Source organism: Triticum dicoccoides, chromosome 7B, assembly GCF_002162155.2.
Source record: "Triticum dicoccoides isolate Atlit2015 ecotype Zavitan chromosome 7B, WEW_v2.0, whole genome shotgun sequence".
NCBI lineage: Eukaryota > Viridiplantae > Streptophyta > Magnoliopsida > Poales > Poaceae > Triticum > Triticum dicoccoides.
The window spans coordinates 454543633-454552507 of NC_041393.1; positions in this window are offsets into that span (position 1 = coordinate 454543633).

The window sequence follows — 8875 nt, forward strand, 5'->3', positions numbered from 1 at the left end:
CGATCAGGAGAGATATACTCTGGGCCCCTCGTGTGATCCGACCAGGATAAGCATGGCCATGCGACAGGGATTATGAGATAATCCAGTTTGTGGTCGGTATCACTGGAACGAGAAAGAGGTCGGGCTAGCACAAGGATGACAGTCTCGCCTTGAGCCCGACAACATATATCGTGAGGCAAAGGGAACAGAAGTGTGACACGTTGTACAGGTTCGCCTAACTAGCTTCATAGTCTGCTTGGTGGTCGGCACGCCTTGATAGAGGCTGCTACCAACCGTGCAGGTCGGAGGTGATCAGAACTGTGACCAAGCCGACTTGAACCAAAGGGGTCGCATGCTTAATGGAAGGAACCTATGAGGTCGGTTCGGAGGACATTGGTCGGATGTGATCCGAGCTGGACTTGGAACGCGACCGAGTAGACTTTGGGCTTTAGGATCCGTGCAAGGCCCAAGTGTTAAGCCCGCGACGGATACCTATAAATAGTGGAGGTGCGGCACACTCATTTGATTGATCGCTTCGACGCTGTCGTTAGGGCTTTGCATGTGTTGCAACTAGCCACCAGTAGCTTGCCGCACAACGTTCCTCCTGCACGCGCGAATACCGTTAGAGGCGGTGCACTTGCGGCACTCCGGTGAACCTGTTCGCAGGATCCGATCGACTACGTGGGAGACTAGCAAGGAGGAGACGACTACCGGAATGCTAGGCGACTACGGGAACACGCTGCCTCAACTCTACTTCCGCTGCACGGCACTGTGCGTCTAGTGGTAACGATCTATGATCCATCTCCCGTAGCATGTTCTTGGTTGTTCTGCTTGTAGGAATTTTTATTTTGCAGTCGACGAACCCTACCGTATAACCCAACAGCAATTGCTAACATGATTCAGATAGACTTAAGCACCGCTATGGGTGAGAAAGTCTCATTGTAGTCAACCCCTTGTACTTGTCGAAAACCTTTTGCAACAAGTCGAGCTTTGTAGACAGTGATATTACCGTCAGCGTCCGTCTTCCTCTTAAAGATCGATTTATTCTTAATGGCTTGCCGATCATCGGGAAAATCCACCAAAGTCCACACTTTGTTCTCATACATGGATCCTATCTCAGATTTCATGGCCTCAAGTCATTGTTTTGAAATCTGGGCTCATCATAGTTTCTTCATAGTTCGTAGGTTCAATGTTGTCCAACAACATGATTTCTAGGATAGGATTGCCGCACCACTCTGTTGCGAAACGTGTTCTGGTCGACCTACCAAGTTCAGTAGTAAATTGATTTCAAGTTTCATGATCATCATCATTAGCTTCCTCTCTAGTTGGCGTAGGCATCATGGAAACATATTTCTCTGATGTGCTACTTTCCAATTCGAGAGAAGGTACAATTACCTCATCAAGTTCTACTTTCCTCCCACTCACTTCTTTCAAGAGAAACTCCTTCTCTAGAAAGGACCCATTCTTAGCAACAAAGATTTTGCCTTCAGATTTGTGGTAGAAGGTATACCCAATAGTTTCTTTTGGGTATCCTATGAAGATGCACTTCTCCGCTTTGGGTTCGAGCTTATCAGGCTGAAACCTTTTGACATAAGCATCCACTGGTACCGTAAGGTGCTATACAAACGGTTTTTAACCCCTTTCCGCGACGGCATTTGGAACCGTCGCCAAGTGAGTGTAGCCGATAGGGGGGGTCCTTCCCACACGACCCAGAAACCGTCGGGGATGGGTGAGTGGCTACTAATGATCACCATAGAATGAACGTATGAGAAGCCACCCCAGTCCCATTACGTTTCTGATCAGAGAGACATCCCAAATGATTGCGCTGCTATAGTCGTGTGAAAAATCTGGACATCAACATTTAATCTACCGATATGTTTGTGATAGGTATGTTATCACTCATGGTTCAAGAATGTAAAATGTATGTGGTGCCTCTACTAACGCCAACGTGTCCATTTTCATAACTGTGTGCAATTGGTATTCCTATCACACACGCACTGTTTGGAAACGTAGTAATTTAAAAAAATTCCTGCGCACACGCAAGATCATGGTGATGCGTAGCAACGAGAGGAGAGAGTGTCGTCCACGCCGTAAGCAGAAGCGTTATGACAACGCGGTTGATGTAGTCTTACGTCTTCATGATCGACCGATCCATGTACCGAACGTACGACACCTCCACGATCTGCACACATTTAGCTCAGTGACGTCCCACGAACTCACGATCCAGTAGAGCTTCGAGGGAGAGTTCCATCAGCACGACGGTGTGATGACGGTGTTGATGAAGCTACCGATGCAGGGCTTCGCCTAAGCACCGCTACGATATGACCGAGGTGGATTATTGTTGAGGGGGGGCACCGCACACGGCTAAAGATCAATGATCAACTTGCGTGTCTTGGGGTGCCCCCCGCCCCCGTATATAAAGGAGCTAGGGGGGAGGCGGCCGTCCAGGAGGAGGGCGCGCCAAGGGGGGAGTCCTACTCCCACCGGGAGTAGGGCTCCTCCTTTCCTAGTAGGAGTAGGAGAAGGGGGAAGGAGGAGAGAGGGGGGAAGGAAAGAGGGGCGCCGCCCCCCCTCCTTGTCCAATTCGGACTAGAGGGGGGGCGGGGGCACGCGGCCCTGCCTTGGCCGCCCCTCCTCTTCTCCACTAAGGCCCATATGTCCCATTATACTGCCCGGGGGGTTCCGGTAACCCCCCGGTACTCCGGTATATGCCCGAACTTGCCCGGAACACTTCCGAAGTCCAAACATAGTCATCCAATATATCGATCTCTATGTCTCGACCATTTCGAGACTCCTCGTCTTGTCCGTGATCATATCCGGGACTCCGAACTACCTTCGGTAGATCAAAAACACCTAAACTCATAATACCGATCGTCACGAAATGTTAAGCGTGCGGACCCTATGGGTTCCAGAACTATGTAGACACGACCGAGACACGTCTCCAGTCAATAACCAATAGAGGAACCTGGAAGCTCATATTGGCTCCTATATATTCTATGAAGATCTTTATCGGTCAAACTGCATAAGAACATACGTTGTTCCCTTTGTCATCGGTATGTTACTTACCCGAGATTCGATCGTCGGTATCTCAATACCTAGCTCAATCTCGTTCCCAACAAGTCTCTTTACTCGTTCCGTAATACATCATCCCGCAACTAACTCATTAGTCACACTGCTTGAAAGGCTTATAGTGATGTGCATTACCGAGAGGGTCCAGAGATACCTCTCCGACAATCGGAGTGACAAATCCTAATCTCGATCTATGCCAACTCAACAAGTACCATCGGAGACACCTTAGAGCACGTTTGTAATCACCCGGTTACGTTGTGACATTTGGTAGCACACAAAGTGTTCCTCCGGTAATCGGGAGTTGCATAATCTCATAGTCATAGGAACATGTATAAGTCATGAGGAAAGCAATAGCAGTATACTAAAACGATCAAGTGCTAAGCTAACGGAATGGGTCAAGTCAATCACATCATTCTCCTAATGATGTGATACCGTTTATCAAATGACAACTCATGTCTATGGTTAGGAAACCTTAACCATCTTTGATCAACGAGCTAGTCAAGTAGAGGCATACTAGTGATACTTTATTGTCTATGTATTCACACATGTATTATGTTTCCGGTTAATGCAATTCTAGCATGAATAATAAACATTTATCATGAAATAAGGAAATAAATAATAACTTTATTATTGCCTCTAGGGCATATTTCCTTCACGCACCCTGGTTTGAAACGTTTGCCGTATTACAATCAATCACACACGCATATGAGACGAAACCGTGCGTGCGTCCGTCGGGCATCGCAAATGTTTCACGTCAAAGAACCGTCTATTCTCTTTTTTCATCACACACGTTGTTTTCTTTCTAACCGTGTGCACATTATTTTATTCGCTCATGTATATTTTTATTTTTCCCTGTAATTTATTATTCGAATTGGAAATTTTGAAATATGAAATGTGCAATTGAAATTCTGAGCACAATGGTTCAACAATGAATCCATAAATAAAATTGTCAGTACAATATGTTCAGTAATTACAGGATTAGACAACAATTAACTATGATGAACCACAATATTTAGAGGCGGTAATGGTGAAGAGACAAGTGTAAATCATTTTGACCGCCGATGGTGTTGAAGAAGCGGTATACCCATAATGTGCCTTCCTGCATGCCATAGGCACGAACAACTTTTGTCCAACCCCTTGTGATGATCGCCCGCCCATCCTTCACTGCCTTCAGGAAGACTTCTAGAGCATTATCATGGTAGCATGAATTATATACTTTAACCTTAGCCTCCACTCTGGTCATATAGTTTGCAAGGTAATCATCAGTAAATAGCTTCGAAAACCACTGAAAAGAGAAAAATATCAGATACCGAGGTCTAATAGAGTAACTTATTGTGGGCAGGGAAAAAAGGCAACACATTACTTACCATCCTAAAGTTCACTGTTGTCTTGGACAAAGTGTAAATAAAGAGCTTAATTCCCATCCCCCGTTTCTTTTGCCTAACAATCTTTCTTAGTTCCCTCACTTGACGCTTGTTCATGAATATCTCATTGCCCCATAGCAAAAGGGATCGAAGAGTGGATCAGTACCACTCATATACGTACCTACAAGCAATCAGTAAATGTCAGAAGCTAAACTGAGATTGCACAAATGATGTAAAATACAACTACCTGCGTTCCTAAGTACAAGTATTTTTTAGAGATTTCAATATGAACTACATATGGATGTATATATAATTACAGATATAGTTTAGATTAGAATCTAGATTCACTCATTTTGCTCCTTATGTAGTCTATATTGGAATCTCTAAAAATACTTATATTTAGGAACAGATGGTGTATAAGACAAGGGATGCAGCTAACCTCGACAGCAAACAACAGCATCGTCCATTGTAGCCGTGTGTAAGTACATGGAAAGCCAATATTAACTACAACAGGGTTAACATCCACCAAAAATAGCAAATGGTAATAAAGCGGCAGCATCTGTAGTGATATCTTCATTGCGAAAGAGTAGCACGGTAGCAAAGGAACGGATTAAAAAATGGATACAACTGTTAATTGCGATAGGCTTAACAACATCCTAAGTCATGTTTTGTAAGTTTGTAGCCATTGAAATACAACTGTTTAAAAATGGATACAACTATTAATTGCAACAGGCTTAATGGCCATTGACACTGGTACTGATAAAAATCCAATTGGCAGAGTTAAACATCACGAGGCAAGGGCTGCCAGAGCAGATAATGGCCTAGTAGTCTATAAAAAGCACTACAAAAAAGACACATCCGTGACATTTTGGGTCGAATGAAATTTTTTCTGTCATGCTTATGACACTTCTATGACGATAATTCTGACAAAACCCGGTATCATCATAGATGTTGTGGGCTCCTTCTTCTAAGACAAAAAATGGATTTTTCATCCTGGACGGGCCGAAGACGCAGCTGCATGACATTATTTGGGCCATCCATGACAGAAAAAACCATGGTAGAAGCGAGGACGCGGAAAATATCGGGGAGTTCCCTGTTATGGTGGGTGGTCGAGGGCTGAGCAATGCGTATTTCTCTCATACACGTACGCGCGTCGGTGCGAGGCGTTGGGCTCTAACTGAACCTGAGAGAGGCGTTCGCTACTGAACCCGAGCGATTGCATTGCAGGCTACGCGTTACTGAACCCGAGCGATCGATCGATCTTCTTGTTAACTGAACCTGATCGAGCTATTCCTTCGCTACTGCTGCTAACTGAAGCCGATCGAACCTGCTGCCTCTTAATGAACAGTGAGCAATGTTGGGGGGTTGGATGAACAGGACCCCGTGGTAGTAGAGGCCGTTGCCACTAGATGAATAGGACCCCGATCGAGCCGGTTGGGGTGGATAAACAGGACCCCGTGGAGGGCTGGATGAACAGGGCCCCATGGAGGGCTAGTTGAACAGTAGCCAGTGGAGGGCTGGATGAACAGTAGCCCGTGGAGGGGTGGTTGAACCGGACCGTGGAGAGGGCTGGTTGAACAGTAGCCGATGGAGGAGCGGTGGAGGCTCGATAAACAGGAGCCCGTGGATGAACAGACGCAGATGGAGGCTGGAGGAGGTCGACGATGGATGAACAGTAGCCCATGGAGGCTGGAGGACACTAGTACGCGTCGGTGCTATACAAACGGTTTTTAACCCCTTTCCGCGACGGCATTCGGAACCATCACCTAGTGAGTGTGGGTGATAGGGGGGTCCTTCCCACACGACCCAGAAACCATCGGGGATATTGTAACACCCACGATGCGGCTATATCTCCCACGTGTCGAAGCACGACTTAGAGGCATAACCGCATGACTTGTTGAGATACTTCGGGAGAATGAAAAACAAAGAGGTTGAGCCAACAATAAAAAATAATTTTAAATTGGTCTTGGAAAACATCTGCCCGATGAAATTCATTCTTACGTCAAACTTCGAAAAGAATTTGGGAATGGCACCGGAAAATTTAGGAGAGCCAGGTAGCATCCTGGGAAAAGACCTGTGGGTTAGGGCCCACTCAAAAGGAAACATCGTTGAACGATTTTTAAAAGGGAGATTGCACCAGTTGAATTAAATGACTTGAGTGAGATAATAATCTCCAAATAGCTTGAACGGATCTTGAATGAAAAGATGAGCCTTCGGAGATATCTTCAGCACTCCAGAACAAATCGATAGCGAGAAGTGAGTGACTGATAGGTGCACCGTTATGAGAAAGCATTTGAAACGAGGAAAAGAATATGATCAACACTGAAAGCTTGAATTGGATCCGCCGGAGAAGAAACAACAACGAAGGATGATGAACATGAAACTGTTGAGCATCTTCATGGGAAATCACCGGATAAGAACATTGAAAGAAACGAATGAAGAGACTTCTCACAAATAAAAGGATACATGATTAAGAAATCTGAGTCCTTGAAGTTAAGGGTGGGAGGGCGGGAAAACAAAGGCAACTTGGGGCAGATGGAATGGATACCATTGAGAAAACTTAGAATTGAACTCGTAAATGTTGAAATGATCGGATCCACTTGAAGAGAAGCACGCCGGTTGGAAAAGAATTAACATGACGACCTCGATGATCAAGAAGGATTAGTATTCACATAGCAATATGAGAACACCGTTTAAGAAAGGTATGGATTCAACATTTGATTCCGAAGCAACTCGAATACCACAAATAAAACAAAACAAAGGATTTGGCTTGCAGAATAAGCCGGAACAAACATATGCTAGATCCCATATCGTATCATGTGTCTGTTGGAAAGATATCCTACGAGATACTTGAATTCCCACTTATAAACTCCCGAAACTTTCTGGTTATGCAATCTGGTGTTGGGGATACGTAGGAAGCAATATATCTCACCCAAACTAAAAATCCCTACATCCAGCCGTATCCATTCGTCAACACATAACCAAGAAAACTCTAGAAATTGTGTACCTCAACCTTCGAAAAGCATCCGTTATACGAGCTATGGCAATACTCCCGAAATCCCCAGTACTGGGTGGCGTCGAGGTTATCTTACCACTAGCTGCATAAAATATATTTTCAATGTCGGTGAAACTCAGGTATTCGAAAACTGCAATGATAAAATTGTGACGACAACACCTCGGAGCTCAACTCCCCGGGACACTGCCACAACCCCTAAATGTCAGGAGGCACCAAGAACAAAGTTCTCGTCACAAGACTATCAGAACGATTCCAAGATACCCGCATGATCCTAAATTTTTTTTAGTGAAATTTGAGGAGAGAAAAGACAAAACATCTACGCCAGAAGACCTCACCAGAGCGATGAAGGGACTGAGGAGTAAAAAGAATTCTACTCTCTGATATATATAATCCTAACACTCAAAACATTTTTGTTCTAGACTCAACAACGCCAGCAATTCGATCAAGCAGGGGGCTCCTAAGTCGGGGATGGCTCTGATTACCAACTTGTAACACCCACGATGCGGCTATATCTCCCACGTGTTGAAGCACGACTTAGAGGCATAACCGAATTGTGGTTTTGTCGCAAGAAGGGTCATCTTCACACAATCCCATGTAACGAACAAGACTAGGATAAAGAGTTGGCTTACAATCGCCACTTCACACAAGTACTTAAATAAATCATACATCATTCAGAGTACACACATAGTCCGACTACTGACGAAGCCAAAAGAAAAGAAGATAACCCAACTGCTAGATCCCTGATCGTCCCAACTGGGCTCCACTACTGATCAACATGAAACGAAACATAGAAACAACCAAGATCTTCGTTGAGCTCCCATCTAAGATTGGTTGCATCACCTGCACTGGTATCATCGGCACCTGCAACTGTTGTGGTAGTATCTGGTGAGTCACGAGGACTCAGCAATCTCAAAACCCGCGAGATCAAGACTATTTAAGCTTATGGGTAGGAAGTGGTAATGAGGTGGAGTTCCAGCAAGCACTAAGCAAATATGGTGGCTAACATACGCAAATAAGAGCGAGAAGAGAAGCAACGGAATGGTGGAGAAGCTAAAAGTGATCAAGAAGTGATCCTGAAACTACTTACGCACAATCATAACACAAAGACCGTGTTCACTTCCCGGACTCCGCCGAAAAGAGACCATCACGGCTACACACGCGGTTGATGCATTTTAATTAAGTCAAGTGTCAAGTTCTCTACAACCGGATACTAACAAATTCCCATCTGCCACATAACCGCAGACACGACTCTCGAAAGTTTAAACCCTGCAGGGGTGTCCCAACTTAGCCCATCACAAGCTCTCACGGTCAACGAAGGATATTCCTTCTCCCGGGAAGACCCGATCAGTCTCGAAATCCCGGTTATAAGACATTTCGACAATGGTAAAACAAGACCAGCAAAGCCGCCTGATGTGCCGACAAATCCCGCTAGGAGTTGCACATATCT